This window comes from Cebus imitator, unplaced genomic scaffold (assembly GCF_001604975.1).
Source record: "Cebus imitator isolate Cc_AM_T3 unplaced genomic scaffold, Cebus_imitator-1.0 Scaffold42, whole genome shotgun sequence".
Taxonomy (NCBI): domain Eukaryota; kingdom Metazoa; phylum Chordata; class Mammalia; order Primates; family Cebidae; genus Cebus; species Cebus imitator.
Window position 1 is genome coordinate 11,407,823 of NW_016107357.1, and position 15,937 is coordinate 11,423,759.

The 15,937-nt window shown below is 47.7% G+C and overlaps 1 long non-coding RNA gene across 2 annotated transcripts in view; it reads right to left on the bottom strand.

Moving 5' to 3' along the window:
- Nucleotides 1-15,937, bottom strand: part of LOC108302779 — a 31,344-nt gene that overhangs the window by 13,180 nt on the left and 2,227 nt on the right. Inside the window, exons 1-3 of one of the 2 annotated variants that reach the window (XR_005199808.1) lie at nucleotides 15,465-15,496; nucleotides 2,394-2,563; nucleotides 1,326-1,514 (exon numbers count right to left, since the gene is read on the bottom strand). This is a non-coding gene — a long non-coding RNA (uncharacterized LOC108302779). Of the gene's footprint in view, nucleotides 1-1,325; nucleotides 1,515-2,393; nucleotides 2,564-15,464; nucleotides 15,497-15,937 lie in introns of those variants that run through there. The other variant, XR_005199807.1, reaches the window with a different exon arrangement.

Below are 15,937 nucleotides of genomic sequence, written 5' to 3' on the forward strand. Positions count from 1 at the left end.
GTGATGGGAGAGGGGGTGATGGGGGAGTGGTGATGGGGGTGTGGTGATGGGGGAATGGTGATGCGGAAGGGGTGATGAGAGAGTAATGATGGGAAAAGGGACGATGGGAGAATAGGTAATGGACAGTGGTGATGGGAGAAGGGGTGATGGCGGCGTGGTGAGGAGTGGTGAGGGAGAAGGGGTGATGGGGGAGTGTTGATCGGAGAAGTGCTGAGAGAAGGGGTGATTGGAGAAGGGGTGATGGAGAAGGGGTGATGGGAGAAGGGGTAATGGGAGAAGGGTGATGGGGGAGTGTTGATGGGAGAAGTGATGAGAGAAGGGGTGATGGGAGAAGTGGTGATGGAGAAGGGGTGATGGGGGAGTGGTGATGGGGGAAGGGGTGATGGGAGAATCATGATGGGAAAAGGGGCCATGGGAGAAGGGGTGATCGCAGAATTGAAGGGAGAAAGGATGATGGAGAGGTGGTGATGGGAGAAGGGGTGATGGGAGAAGGGGTGACGGGAGAAGGGGTGATGGGAGAAGGGGTGACGGGAGAAGGGGTGATGGGAGAAGAGGTGATGGGGAAGGCGTGTTCAGAGAATTGATGGGAGAAGGGGTGATGGAGAAGTGATGGGAGAAAGGGTGATGGGAAAATGGGTGATGGGGGAGTGGTGATGGGAAAGGGGTGGTGGGGGAGGGTTGATGGGGAAGGGTGATGGGGGAGGTTTGATGGGAGAAGGGGTGATGGGAGAAGTGATGGGAGAAGGGGTGATGGGGAAGGGGTGATGGGGGAGTGGTGATGGGAGAAGGGGTGATTGGAGAAGGGAGAAGGGGTGATAGAGAAGTGATGAGGGAGTGGTGATGAGGACGGGGTGATTAAGAATGGGTCATAGGGTAGCATGTGATGGGGGAGGGGTGTTGGATGCGTGCTGGGTGAAGGGGTGCTGGGGGATGGGTGGTGGGCAAGTTGTGATGGGTAAGGGGTGCTGTTAGAGGGGTGGTCAGTTAAGAGGTGATGGCAATTGGGTGGTGGGGGCGAGGTGGTGGGGGAGGTGGTAGGAGGAGGGGTGATGGAGGATGGGAGGGGTAATGGGGGAAGGGGTGATGGTGGGGTGATGGGGCGGAGTCATGGGGAAGGGGTGATTGGTGGTGGTGGAGAGGTGTGGTGGGGGGTTAATTGGGAAAGGGTGGTGGGGAAGGGTGATGGAGTTGCGGTGATGGGAAGGAGCAGTAAATCGGGGGAGTGGGGATGGAGGGAGCAGTGATGGACGGAGCAGTGATGGGGATGAGCAGTGAGGGAGGGAGTGCCAGGTCCTCCTCTAGGGTGTCTGTTTTCTGCCCCTCACCTTGAGGGGGCTGCTCGCCACCTGGACTACTCACACTGTTCCTTGGATTCAAATGATGGCATGGCCTCCGGTCCTTTATTCCTGTGCCCTTGGATGCTCCAAGCAGGCGAGGAAGGGGACGAAACAGGTTCCTGAGGCTCTAGCCATGTCGTATGAGTAGAATCAGGAAATGTCCACCAGGCCCTCTTCCTGCTGCCAGGGACAGCAGGGCTTCTCAGAAGGATGCTGCATCCCAGTGAGGGGACCAGGGCACAACTCTCAGAGTGATGGGCACTCCCATCTGTCAAAAGTCCCTTTTCACAATGGCCTCTCTGGGAAGGGAGAAGCTCAAGCTGGCAGCTTAGGTCACATACCTGAATGAATGTCATTAACTGCCTCTCGAAGCACTCACGCGATCCACTTCTCTCTCTCTCTCTCTCTCTCTCTTCCTCCCTCTCTCTCTCAACCTGCCTTCCTCTTTCCCTCCTCTCTCTCTTGACCTCTCTCTTTCCTATTTTCTCTCTCTCACTTTCTCTCCCTCTCTCTCTCAACCTGTCTCTTTTTCTTCCCCTCTCTCCTTCTCTTGCTCTAAAAACTCAGATGTTTTCTTCCCAAACATGGTTTTTTTTTGAATTTTTAATTTTAGCCAAGTTAGCCCCAGAGGCAGCAAATCCAAATCATGAGGGCATCTCCAGGGTGCATTGTTGCAGGGAGGGCCTCTCTGAGGTGTCCGTGGGAGAGACGTTAGATCAAGGAGCAGATGGGAAGGTGCCGGGACACAGCCTGCATGTCAGCAGCCTGGGTCCAAAGCCAGCTCTTTCCAAGAGCCGTTGCCTGGGCAATGAAATGGAGAGATTTTGAAAAGTCCCCTCTCCACGTATCCACACCTGTCCTGCTGGCACGCCACCTGTGGTGTTCTCATTAAAATAACTTGTCCCATGGCGGCTCCTGCTAAAATGTGTCTCCCAGAGGGGAGAACCGCAGTTCATTAACTTGACTCATCCACTACCAACACCATGCTGCCCTGAGAATCCTATGATGGCCTCACAGACAGCAAGAGAAGGCAGAGGCCCAGTAAACCAGACGCACCTGTGTGTATGTGTGGAGCAGGCAGCACGCCCTCATTAGTGGAAGGCACCTGTGCTCCCAGTGCCTGGCCGGGCTCTTCAGTTGGGTCCCGCTGCCATCCTGGAGATGAAGAGCCCCTCCAATAGGCACGTCAATGCTTTTCCCTGAGACCTTTGTATGAAGGCATCTTCCTGTTAGGAAAACACACAGATGCTCACCGCCCACAGGATTAAACCAAGTGCATGCTGGCTTCCAGGGTAGGAGGCCCTGAGGACCCAGGAGAGGTGGGTTTTGAGGCGGAGGAGTCAGCTAACGGGGAACCAGCAGTGAGCAGCTGAACGCAGCGGGAGAGAAACGAAACACTGAGCCTGAGAATGAATGCCAGCCCCATCTCAGCCTGAGGATGCTGGATTTGCTGTGGTGCTGTCACGGCAGAAGGAGACAGATCCCAGGAACTTTCACACCAGGAGGCCCATGTCAACCTGCCTCTGTCCTCCGTCTGCAAGGACTACGCCAGCCTCTCCAAAGTCTGGGTCTTTCTAACAGTCATTTGTGGAAAGACTTCATGGCGAGGAGCATTCAGGAGGCAGTGGACAGGACGTCATTCACGTGGAATCCGTGCTGCCTCCCCACGGGAAAGCTGCTCTTTGGACAGGGCTTTTGGTCTTTTGGACAACAGACCTAATATCTTTGAGCAGGCCATTATTCGGCCTACCAGAGTCCTCCCTTGGGTCTCCAAAGATTCATGTCTGTTCCATATGCAAAATATATTTACCCCATTTCAACGTCCCCAAAAGTCTCAACCCACTACAATCAACTCACGTCCAAAATCTCATCTAAATCTCATTAACTCAGAAGTTATAAATCATAACATCTGTTGGAAAAATAGATGCTCAGTGCCACAAAGAAAAATCAGCCCTGAGACAAGGGAGCTTTCAGCAATGAAACTGTTACTTCCTGGACTGATGGAAAGGTACCCTTACTAGCCATTGTGCCACGAGAGTACAATGAACAAAGGAAAACACACAAATTTATCCCTTATGCATTTGGGTTCATTCTTACAGCTGTGTCTGATCTCCATTGGCTGGAGCCAGACCTCACAATCCAAACTAAAACCCGATTGGCTAATAACTTAAAACTTTTCTAAATAGGTACAAGCAATGGAGAGCTAGGACATGCCTGTGAGCATGTCCAGCACAGATATCTTGGTTAAAGTACAAGGACATAGAATGTACTACGTGCCTGTAAGCATGGCATGTCTAACAGCTACATAGGATAGGGCTTAACAAAGAGTTATTAGCACACTTATTCTTTAACAAGAAAAGAAACTTTCAACTATAAGGACACATGCACACGAATGTTCATTGCAGCACTGTTTACAATAGCAAAGACCTGGAACCAACCCAAATGCCCATCGATGATAGACTGGACAGGGAAAGTGTGGCACATATACACCATGGAATACTATGCAGCCATAAAAAATGATGAGTTCATGTCCCTTGTAAGGACATGGATGAACCTGGAAACCATCATTCTCAGCAAACTGACACAGGAACAGAAAATCAAACACCGCATGTTCTTTTTCATAGGTGGGTGTTGAACAATGAGAACACATGGACACGGAGGGAAGCATCACACACTGGGGTCTGTTGGGGGGATATAGGGGAGGAAGAGTGGGGGGTGGGGAGTTGGGGAGAGATAGCATGGGGAGAAATGCCAGATATAGGTGAAGGGGAGGAAGGCAGCAAATTATGCTGCCATGTGTGTACCTATGCAACAATCTTGCATGTTCTTCACATGTACCCCAATACCTAAAATGCAATAAAAAAACTTTTAAAAGGAACTTTTCTACTTCCCACAGCATCTAATTCAGATATGGGTTAGACTCTGAGAATGGACCATAGAATTGCTCAGACTGAGTGGGCTGGCGGGTGCTGTGAGCAAATAGGAAAGCAGCTTCATGACAGAAGCCTTCGATTCCTCATCCTGCTCCCAAGCATTCAGGGAGAGGGAACGGGAGAGAGGCTGGAATGGCTACAATGTGCTCAGGGAATGTAACGGCTTGTGGAGGGCTGCCCAGAGATGGTGGGTCCAGTTCAAATCAGCTCTGCCTCTGTTCATAATCCCAGCCACATCGGGCATCAGCCAGAGCCACCCTGCAGGCCAGAAAGAAGGAAAGGGCCAGATGGCCTGAGCAGTGCCCATCAGTCAGACTTGCCTTGTGGATCACTAAGATAAACGGTGCTGAAAGTGGTATACTGTTAGTAAAAAAAAAAAAATAAAAAAAAAACACTCCGAGGCTAGGTGGGGTGGCTCTCACGCCTGGCATCCCAGTGACTCAGGAGGCTGACGCAAGAGCATCACTTGAGGCCAGTTCTATACCAGTCTGGGTAACACAGCATGACCTGTCTTTATAAAAATAAACAAACAAATGATACACTTTGATACAGTTGATACAATAATATCAACCTACACCTGGATAGTATTAGGTTGGTGCAAAAGTTATTGGGGTTTTTGCCATTACGTTTAATAATTCTTGCACCAACCTAGACTGAATAATTGCCGCACAAAGTGTTAGGTCCCAATCTCTCATATAGGAGCCATGAGCCCATAGGGTGGAGGCCCAAGCCACAGAGGTTATCCCCCCAGCCCTGAACCCTAATGGAATCTGCCGTGCTGGAGTAATTTTTTTTTTTTTTTTTGAGATGGAGTCTTGCTCTGTCACTCAGGCTCTGGAATGCACTGGCACGATCTCAGCTTACTGCAACCTCTGCCTCCTGAGTTCAAGTGATTCTCCTGCCTCAGCTTCCTGAGTAGCTGGGATTACAGGGACGCGCCACCATGCCTGGCTAATTTTGTATTTTTGGTAGAGACGAGGTCTCACCATGATGGTCAGGCTGGTCTCAAACTCCTGACCTCATGATCCGCCTGCCTCAGCCTCCCAAAGTGCTGGGATTACAGGCGTGAGCCACCAAGCCTGGCCTGGAGTTCTTCATTAGGTGAGACTTGTGACTTCTTTCTTCCTTTCGTTGTTCCCTTTTGGAATGAGAGTGTCTATCCCTGTCATACTGTTATACCCCACCTGGCCTGACATTGCATTTGGAATAAACAAGCGATTTTCTAGTTTCACAGATCCAGAGATGGAAAGGAACTTTTTTCCAGGATGGATCAGATCCAGAGTCTAACCACCATCTGCATTAGATGCTGTGATTTGTAACTTCTGAGTTAATGAGATTTAGATGAGATTTTAGACATGAATTGATTATAGTGGGTTAAGACTTTGGGGACATTGGCATGGGGTAAATACAGTTTGCATGTAGAACAGACATGAATCTTTGGAGATCCAAGGGAGGACTCTGGGAGGCCAAGTAATGGCCTACCCAAAGATACTAGGTCTGTTGTCCAAAAGGCCATGAGAATGGCTAACTAGTAGGAAGGAGAGCTCTATTGGCAGCATCAGTTTGCAAACTGGGAAGAGATCATCTCCAGTTTGGACTGAAGGTGCTCTCTTCAGAGGAGAAGGGAGGACTTGGGTTTTATGCCTAACAAGGTCCGTATTACACCAAAAAAGTAGACGTGTTCAGCAGGTTTGGGGGGAAAGCTATGCGTGTTTATGAGGTGGGTAGAGCACATGTGCAGTGGGTAACCACATCTACAATGTGCATCCCATGTTCATTTTTGGGCAACGTTTTAGCATTAAAATTAGGTGGTATTTAGCTCAAGTTAGAAGGTAAACTGTAGGACACAAAGTTTCTGCACAGCCTCTATAAGCTGCTGAAACTGGCTTCAGGTCTGCAGGTGTTTATCAGAAAAGAACATTTGTGAGGCTGGCCCTCTGTCCAACTAAGATATAGTGGTCTGGGGTGTAACGCCGAATTAGGCCAGATCTGATCACTTGCCTGACAGCTCCTTTTGCTAGGGAGTTTTGCAAGACAATGGTTTTCCTTGCAGCCATAGGAATTTAGAAATTTGCCATGCCAGCTGGGCCCCGAACCATCCACCCCTAGGTACCTTTTGTTTCTTTAACCTTAGGGTCTGACTTAGTTGATAAAGCGGTGTCTATTTCAGTTTCTCAGATCACAGGTTCTAATTTCTAGAGCATTAAATGTCACCTTATAAGGAAAAAGGTTCTTTGCAATTTTGATTAAATATCTTAACATGGAGAGATGATCCTGGATTATTCAAATGGGTTCTTAATCCAATCATAAGTGTCCTTATAATCCTTATAAAAGACAGGCTGGACACAGTGGCTCACCTGTCACTCCCAGCACTCTGGAAGGCTGAAGGAGGAAGATCACTTGAGCTCAGGAGTTCGAGACCAGCCTATCCAACATAGTGAGACCCCTTCTCAAAAAAAAAAAAAAAAAAAAAAAAAAATTAAAATTAAAAAATTAGCCAGGTATGGTGGCACATTCCGGTAGTACCTACTACTCAGGAGGTTGAGGCAGGAGGATCACTTGAGCCCCGGAGGTTGAGGCTGCAGTGAGCCATGATCAAACCACTGCCCTCCGGCCTGGGCAACAGAGCAAGATGCTTCCTCAAAAAGAGAAAGAGGGAGATTTCACACACACAGAGGAGAAGGGAATGTAGAGACGGTGGCACAGATTGGAGAGAGGCAGCCACAAGCTAAGGAACACCAGGAAACATCACAGCCGCTGGGAGTGAGAAAAGGCGAAGAACAGAGTCTCCCTGAACCTCTGCAGGGAGCACAGCCTCAGAAGCCTGGCCTCCAAAACTGTAAACATTTCTGTTCTAAATTACCAAGGTGTTGGTCATTTCTAACAGCAGCCCTAGGAATTGAAGACTGTGCTTTACACAAAGCATTTGCACGCACTTTATCTCATTTGATAGTGCAATGCCCAGCACCCAGACCCTTCCAGTCACCTGATAGAGCTAGAATGTGTGTTCTTAGGTACTGCAAGGAAAGATTAGCATTTAGGCAAAACGTTTTCTCAGCAAGGCAGTTTTACTTTCTGCAGAAAAGGTGCTCTTATTACCTATCCTTGCCACGAGAGCACAATGAACAAAGGAAAGGCAGGCATATTTATTTCTTACACGTTGCTATGTCTGATCCTTGTTGGTTGGAGCTAGACTTCACAATCTAAATGCACTTGATTGGCTAGCAACTGAAAACTGTTCTAAATAGGAAAAGGCAGTGGAGAACAAAGGAAAAGAGAAAGTCTAAATAAGGAAGGGACAGGAAGTTGCTTGCAAAAAGACTTAGAAAAGTAATAACAAATACCTTGGTTAACGTACAAGGACATAGAATGCACTTATTCTTTTATATCTAACAACTGCATAGGCTAGGGCTTAAAGAGTTACTAGCAAAAAGCGAGAGGGCTTTGAAGAAAGTCTTTGAAAGAAACTTGTTTCAAACATTATTATTTAACAAAATATAGCATTATTATTTAACAAAAAAAAACTTTAAAACAAAACACATTTTACTTTCTACACATCCTTGGCAGCTGGTCATTTCTTTCCACAAAAGATCAAGAACCAGGGCTCAAGGGGAGCCCATGATTGATCGAGATCATTGTCAATAACAGAGCTTGGTGGGAATTCACGAGCACCGACTCCATGGCGGGAGATCCTCTCTCCACTGGGGAGCAACTTCTGCCCTCTGGGCATGTGGCCTGTCACTTTGACAAGCAGGCCCTGCCTCCACTCCTTTAAATGCAGGATCAGCCTGAGGGAGGAAAGAGGCAAAAAAAGGGCCCGGAGGTGCCAGATCTTCCTCCAGTGGCCATGTGCCAGGCAGTTCATCCAGAGGGAGGAGCTGCCTGCCTTTTCTTTTCAGCTGTTCTTTCTGTGTCTCCACACTGGCTGCAAGGCTCTCCCCAGCAGACAGATCACAATGGACCTGTCCCTGGTATTATCCTCTGTTTGGTGACAGATAAACTGGGCAAAGTCTAAAGGCAGCCCCCAGACAGTACTCATGGTGACAATGATTTTTCCAGCCGCATCATCCTTTTAAACTTTAATTTGACTTCCTGTTCCTCATGAGCACAGGGAGAAATGAGGACTTCGTTCCTTGAACCAGAAACACAAAAGTGAGTTCTCCAAGCTGATCTGTGCCTATGCACTGGGAAAGGACAAAAGCAGATGCTCTGATGTGACTGTTTCCCGGTTCTTCCTCTTTTCCTGCTCTCTCCACTCTTCTGCAAATCCGTCCTGAGGGACTAAGGTGCTGGGCACCGTGACCATTGTATTGACTCAAAACTCCCGAGTGTGCCCACTGCCGTTGGAATCCCTCAGGGGCCTGAAATCACCTCCATATTGGTTTCTTGTTGCTGCTGTAACAAATGACCTCGAACTTATTGGCTTCAACAACACAAATGTATCTTACAGTTCTCGAGGTCAGAAATCTGACACAGCCTCCCCGGGTGAAAGTAAAGGTGTCTCTGGGCTGCAGTTCTTTCTGGCGGCTCTAAGCGGGGATTTCACTTCACACCATCCTGGCTTTCAGAGGCTGCCCATGCCCCTGGGCTTACATCCCCTGTCCATCATCAAAGCCAGCAAGGTTGCACGTCCTGCCTTCTTCACGGCTGGGTCTCCACTGTGAACAGGTTCTCACTCTCAAGGACCCTTGTGATGACATTGCACCCACAGGATATTCTCGGGTCCTCTCCCCATCTCATGGTCAGCCGATTGCAACCTGAACTCCTTTGCCACCTGAATTCCTGTTTGCTGTGAAAGGTAACATAGGCTTAGGTTCCAGGGATTGGCAGGTGGGCCTCTGGTTGGGGGCAGAGGGGTTCCTTGTTCTGCTCAGCACACCTCCCATTAAGGCCTGCCATCATCATAGGCCATTATTGACACGAGGGTGTTCCTGGGCTTGCGGGGGCGGTAATGTCTTCCCTACCACCGTGCACCAGCCTGCTGATCATGAGCGCAGAGCTGGTCATAGTTTTCTGAGAGAGGGAAGTCCTGGAAGTTTCCAACAGCAGGAAAAGTAGGTTTCTCTAGTGCTTGTGGGTGGGAAACAGCCTCTGGGCCTTCAGAGGTTTGGATTTCCCATTTGAAGGAGAAGTGGTGTGGAGGGGAAGGCCAGCCGGCCCCTGTTCAGCAAATCATTCCACAGAGATGTCAGCAGGTGCCAGTGTTCTCACATGAGTTGTGCTGAGAGAAAAAGTCCTTTGTTCCAGCTGTGCCCGAGGCTTTATTCAGACTCCCCTCTCTCCCGGGTGTGCTGGAAAGACTCTTGGGGCCTCCTCACTTTTCTTGCTGGAAGATGCTTGTACCACAGAGTGAGACACCAGCTTTCCCGGGGTGGCCACACTGTAAACTCAGCGCCCAGCAAGGATGCGCCCAGCTGGGCATAAAGGCAGCCCAGCCCACTGAGCAGAGAAAGCTTCCCCTTCACCACCAGGACGCAGACAGGTGTGAGTGGGGCAGGGCAGGGAGGAATGAAGGAGGCACACCCAGGAAGCCCGAGGAGAGGGGCCCAGCTCTGTCCAGACGTGGTGGCCGAGCGCCCCGAAGAGGCACTGCTGCCCTGGCACAGCCCCCGGCCTGCGCTCTGGAGGCCTTTGGTCTTGGTCCCCTCCCTTGAACTTTGAACTTCCCCGGGGGTGAGCGGCATGATGGAATAATGACCTTATTTTCCCAGTTTGAAAAAAATAAAAAAGGAGAAATAACAGCCGGACCTTCCTTTACATGGAGTTTCTGCTCCCACGAGTGTGTCCGTGTTGAGCATGGGCAGCCACCTGGCCATGCTGGGCTCAGTGCAGCTCTGTGTCTGCGGTCGCAAAGAGACATTTATGGTATTTCCAGTGGCCTGCCAACAGTGTCCTGCAGGGCTTGAGAACCACAGTTCAAGGTGAGACAGGGTCATCAAGGCTGGTCTCGGCTTCTCCACGGGTCGCTTGGTCCTCAGCCAAGCAGGCCACCCTGTGGGTGTCTGGACTGCTTTCCCTCTGGAGTCTAACTCAAAGCCGCCTTTTTTTTTTTTGAGATCGAGTCTCACTCTGTTGCCCAGGCTGGAATGCAATGGTATGATCTCTGCTTAATGCAACCTCTCCCTTCTGGGTTCAAGCGATTCTTCTGCCTCTGTTTCCCAAGTAGCTGGGATTACAGGTATCTGCCACCACACCCTTTTGTATTTTTGGTAGAGGTGGGGTTTTGCCATGTTGGCTAGGCTGGTCTTGAACTTCTGACCTCAAGTGATCCGCTCACCTTGGCCTCCCAAAGTGCTAGGATTACAGGTGTGAGCCACTCCACTCGGACCCGAAGCCTCTAAATGAGCCAGGTGTCTCTATGACTTTGAGGGCGTTGAGGGCTGGGCTCCAATGGGCAGGGCAGCCCTACCACGATGTCGGCGTGTGGGTCTCTGGCTCCTTGTTGGACAGGGGCTCTGTGCAGTAGAGCAGCAGGAAAGTCACGGAGCCCTGTCTCTCCACAAGGTTTCTGAGCAAAGAATGCCTTAGGTGTCCACCTCCAGCACCGCAGCATGCTAGAATTGTCAGCCATCTCGGGTTTCCTTCTAGAACCTTCTCTAGAGCTCTGCGATTCATAGAATGGATTCACAGCTGTTGGAGTGGTAAAACTCATTGCAGATTATTCAGACTATTAGGCAAAATTTTATTGTATGGAGCCCAAATCTGCCTCTAATTCTGACCACTGAACTACATTGAATTAGTCCAGTCTTCTCACCACAGGTTCAAATCTCTGAAGCTGATTGAAAGCCTCAGCAAGGCCCTTCCAGTTTACCCACTTCTTCATGGAAGCTTCTTCGCAGGCGGGATGCACCCAAGACAGTCCCTCCTCCAGATCCAGCCTCCTTTACGCACTCCTCCTACAAATCAACTCGGAGTGGGGGGCATACTTTGAGCTCTGTGTTCTCACATTTCAAATTGCACATTTAAGAAGCCACAACAATGACCTCTGAATTTCATGTTGCCTTGTGTATTTTCTAAGTGGTTCCATAGAATGGAAGCAAGTTTTTCTAGGTTGGCTAAAATCTACCTGCAGCTATATCTTAGCCATGTGGTATAATAACTGAAAGTATGGGCCGTGGAATCGGGCTGCTTGAATTCACATCCTGGCTTGATCACTTATGAGCTGTGTGGTTTTGAGCAAGTTACTTAACCTCTCTGAGCTTCAGTTTTCCATCTGCCGGTTAGCGATAACAAGAGTGCCTACTTCGAAGGGTTGTTGTTAGGATTAAAAAGAGTTGACGTGTTAAAGCCTTTAGTAGAATGTGTGGTTCTTAATAAGTGGCATTAAAATGATGTCAGCTCTTGTTATATTTAAGTTTCTCTGCAAGCCCCAGAAAGCACCCAGGTGTCTTAATACAGTATCTAGTCTCAACTTTCATCCTAAGGATGTTGAGTCTGGGGTCATAGTAGACCTCACCATCTGTCAAGTCAGCCATCACTTCCTTTGAGGGCAGCCCCCCCAAAACACACAGCTCACCATCCGGCAAACAGATTCACAGCTGCTGGAATGCTAAAACCCGCTGCAGATTGTTCAGAATATTAGACAAAATTCTCTTGTATGGAGCCCAAATCTCCCTCTAATTTTGACCACTAAGCTATACATTGAATTAGTCCAAGTCCTCTGCTCATGGCAGGTTCAAATCTTTGACACTGAGGAACTCTTCCAAATGCCCTCAAGGCAAGGGGAAGTAACAAGTAAGAGTAAGGGACATTGTGCCACTCTGGAAGTGAGGGACTCAGCTTCTGACCCCAGTCTGCACAGACTCCCCAGCGCCTGGGAATTGCTTTCTTACTCTTTCCTCCAAAACAGACCCTAGTTTATTAGTTTCCCTCTCTCTTCCTCAGTGAGTGCAGACCAGCACTGGCCTCATGCCCGCTGGCTGCAGGTAGCTTTTCTGCAGCCACACTGGCCTCTCTTCCCTACTTTCTCCACCTAAGAGTTAAAGTTTGTTTGTTTCAGGTGGGGTCTTGCTATGTAGCCAGGTTGGCCTTGAACTCCTAGGTTCAAGTGATCTTCCCGAGTAGCTCGGACAAAGGGATGCACCCTGCACCCAGCTTAAAGTGAGTTTTTGAAAGAGAGCTCATGTGAAAAGATGCTTGATATCATTAGTCATCAGAGAAACACAAATTGAAACTCAGAATCGAAGGAACAATAACAACTGTTGGCAAAGATGAGGAGAAATTGGAACTCTCATTCACTGCTGGTGGGATTGTGAAATGGTGCAGCCGCTTTGGAAAACAGTCTGGCAGTTCCTCAAAATATTAGCTGTGGAGTCAACACATGGCCCAGAGATTCCACTCCTGGCCATCTACCAAGATAAATGAAACTATATTAAATCCATACAAAAACTTATATGCAAATCTCACAGCAGCACTATTCATGATAGCCGAAAAGTGGAAATAAACCAAATGTTCATCAACTGATGATGGGTGGGTAAATAAAATGTGGTGTATGCCTACATGGGAATATTATTCAACCACGAGATTAAACTACTAATGCACGCCGCAGCATGGAAGAATCTTGAAAACATTATGCTAAGTGAACGTGGCCAGCCATGAAAGACCACATGTTATACAATATCATGTATAGGAAATGTCCAGGATAAGCAAATCTGCAGGGCAGAAAGTGGATGAACAGTTCCTGAGGGTTAGAGGGTGAGGGAATGAGGGCTGGGGAGTGGCTGCTGATGGGGATTCTTTGGGGAATAATAAAGATGTTCTAAGATTAGATTATGGTGATGATTGCACAATCACCACCATAATATATTTTAGTATATTTAGCAAATATACTAAAAACCACTGAACCTTACACTTCAAACGGGTAGGCTTTTTGGCATCTAAATCATATCTCAATAAAGCTATTACATAAAAGTGAATTTTTAAGCTATTTTTTATTTTACAGTTTACATGTTTGATAGGACAGTTTATACAATTTATCATACATGTTTATGTCCTAACAGAGAGAAGAAAGAAGAACATATCAGGCCAGGCTATTCAGGAATAGCATAAGGGAGTTTCTTTGGGGAAATGGAACAGTTTTGTGTCCTGACTGAGGTGATTACTGGAGTCTATGTGCGTGATTAAATGTCACAGATCTGTATACCAAGAGGAAGGGAGGAAGAGAAGACAGAGAAAGTTTAAAAATGGGTCGGGCTGGGCACGGTGGCTCACGCCTATAATCCCATCACTTTGGGAGGCCGAGGTGGTTGGATTACTTGAGGTCAGGAGTTTGAGACCAGCCTGGCCAACATGGTGCAAACCCATCTCTACTAAAAATACAAAAATTAGCTGAGTGTGGTGGCAGGCACCTGTAATCCCAGCTACTCAGGAGGCTGACGCAGGAGAATTGCTTGAACCCAGGAGATGGGGGTTGCAGTGAGCCAAGATTGTGCCATTGCCCTCCAGCCTGGGTGACGGAGTGAGACTCTGTCTAAAAAAAAAACAAAAAGTGTGAAACCCTAAGATGGTGTGAACCTGAGTTAATGATACAGAGTGTATGAAACAACAGTTTCCTGGTCTAGAAAATGTGCTATGTGTGCTGTGGTTGTGCAGGGCGACATCATCAGGGGACACTGGATGCAGGTACAAGGGAACTCTCTGTATTACTTTTACAATTTTTTGTGAGTCTCAAACTATTTAAAAATAAAAAATTATTTTATAAAAATGACAAGAGATGAGCTTGCTTACTTAGAAACTCAAGTGGCTTTGCAGTGCAGGTAGTCTGCAACCCTGCCTCCTGCCCAGGGCCATTCTGGGGTGGGCGTTGCCACACCAGCCTGCCCTGTGCCACACTCCCTGTGGTCCCTTGAACCAGCTGACATGCGCAGGCAGCCCCTTCACTCCACGTTGAAAGGAAATATCTGTGCCAAACAACTGACCCACTAATAAAACTGACCAATGAACATATAAAAAGATGCCTGACTTATATTCATCATAAGAATGAGAATGCACTTGACATCCTTTATCTTTTTTTTCTTTTTAAGGGGTCTCGCTCTGTCACCCAAGCTGTAGTGCAGGTGCAGTGGTGCAGTCATAACTCACTGCAGCCTTGAACTCCTAGGCTCGACCAATCCTCCCACCTCAGCATCCTGAGTAGCTGGGACCACAGGTGCACACCACCGCTCTGGGCTAAACTTGACATCCCTTAGATTGGCACAACCCAAAAAGACTGATGGTATTCAGTGTTGCTTTGGCTAAGTGGAAAAGGGTACTCTCATATGTTGTTGGAAATAGATGCTCAGTGCCACAGAGAAAAATCAGCGCTGAGACAAAGCATCTTTCAGCAACTCAATTGTTACTTCCTGGACTGCAGGAAGGGTACCCTTACTAGCCATCATGCCACGAGAGTACAATGAACAAAGGAAAACACAAATTTATCCCTTATGCATTTGGGGTCATCCTTACTGCTGTGTCTGATCTCTGTTGGAGTCAGACTTCACAATCTAAACTAAAACCTGATTGGCTAATAACCTAAAACTTTTCTAAACAGGTACAAGCAATGGAGAGCTGGGACATGCCCATGAGCACGTCCAGCACAGATATCTTGGTTAAAGTACAAGGACATAGAATATACTATGTGCCTGTAAGCATGGCATGTCTAACAGCTACGTAGGATAGGGCTTCACGAAGTTATTAGCACACTTATTCTTTAACAAGAAAGGAAACTTTAAAAAGGAACTTTTCTACTTCCCACAGGTGATAATATAAATATAGACTGGTGTGACCTTTAGAAAAAACAACACGGAAGAATACAAGAAAATTCAAGACCCAGTTCCACCCTGAGGACTGTATCATACAAAAATACTCAAAAATGGACACAAAAATACATCCAGCCAGGGATCACACAGCAAGTTTTATAAAAGCCAGACATCCTAAAAGCTTATCAATGGGGGAATCATCTTGTTATGTTTGTACATATATACCAAGGCATATATTACATCATTTAAAAATAGCGTAGACACATATAAAGATCAATAAGAGAAAAAGTGACACATATGTATAATCTGATCCAATGAATGTTTTAAAAAAAGAAAAAGAAGAATGCACGTATGTAAAAAAGGCCTAGAAAGAGCTCTGTATAAATCTAGTTTGCATTGCTACAAAGGAATTTCTGACACTGGGTAACTTTTCAATTAGAGAGGTTTCTTTGACTCACAGTTCTGCAGGCTGTAGAGAAGCATGGCACCAGCATCTCCTTCTGCGGAGGGCCTCAGAAAGCTTCCAGTCATGGTGGGAGGGGAAGGGGAGCTGTCATGGAGAGAGAAAGGGAGTGAGAGAGAAAGGAGGACATGCCAGGCTCTTTTTATTTGCTTATTTTTTGAGATGGAGTCTTGCTCTGTCACCGAGCTGGGGTGCAGTGGCACAATCTTGGCTCAGTGCAACCTCTGCCTCCCAGGTTCAAGTGACTCTCAGGACTTGGCCTCCCCAGTAGCTGGGATCACAGGAGCCTACCAGCACACCCAGCTAATTTTTGTATTTTTAGTAGAGATGGGGTTTTACATATTGGCCAGGCTGGCCTTGAACTCATGACCTCAAGTGATCCACCTACCTCGGTCTCCCAAAGTGGTGCTGAGGTTACAGGCACGAGGCACCAAGTCTGGTCCAGGCTTTTTTTTTTTTTTTTTTTTT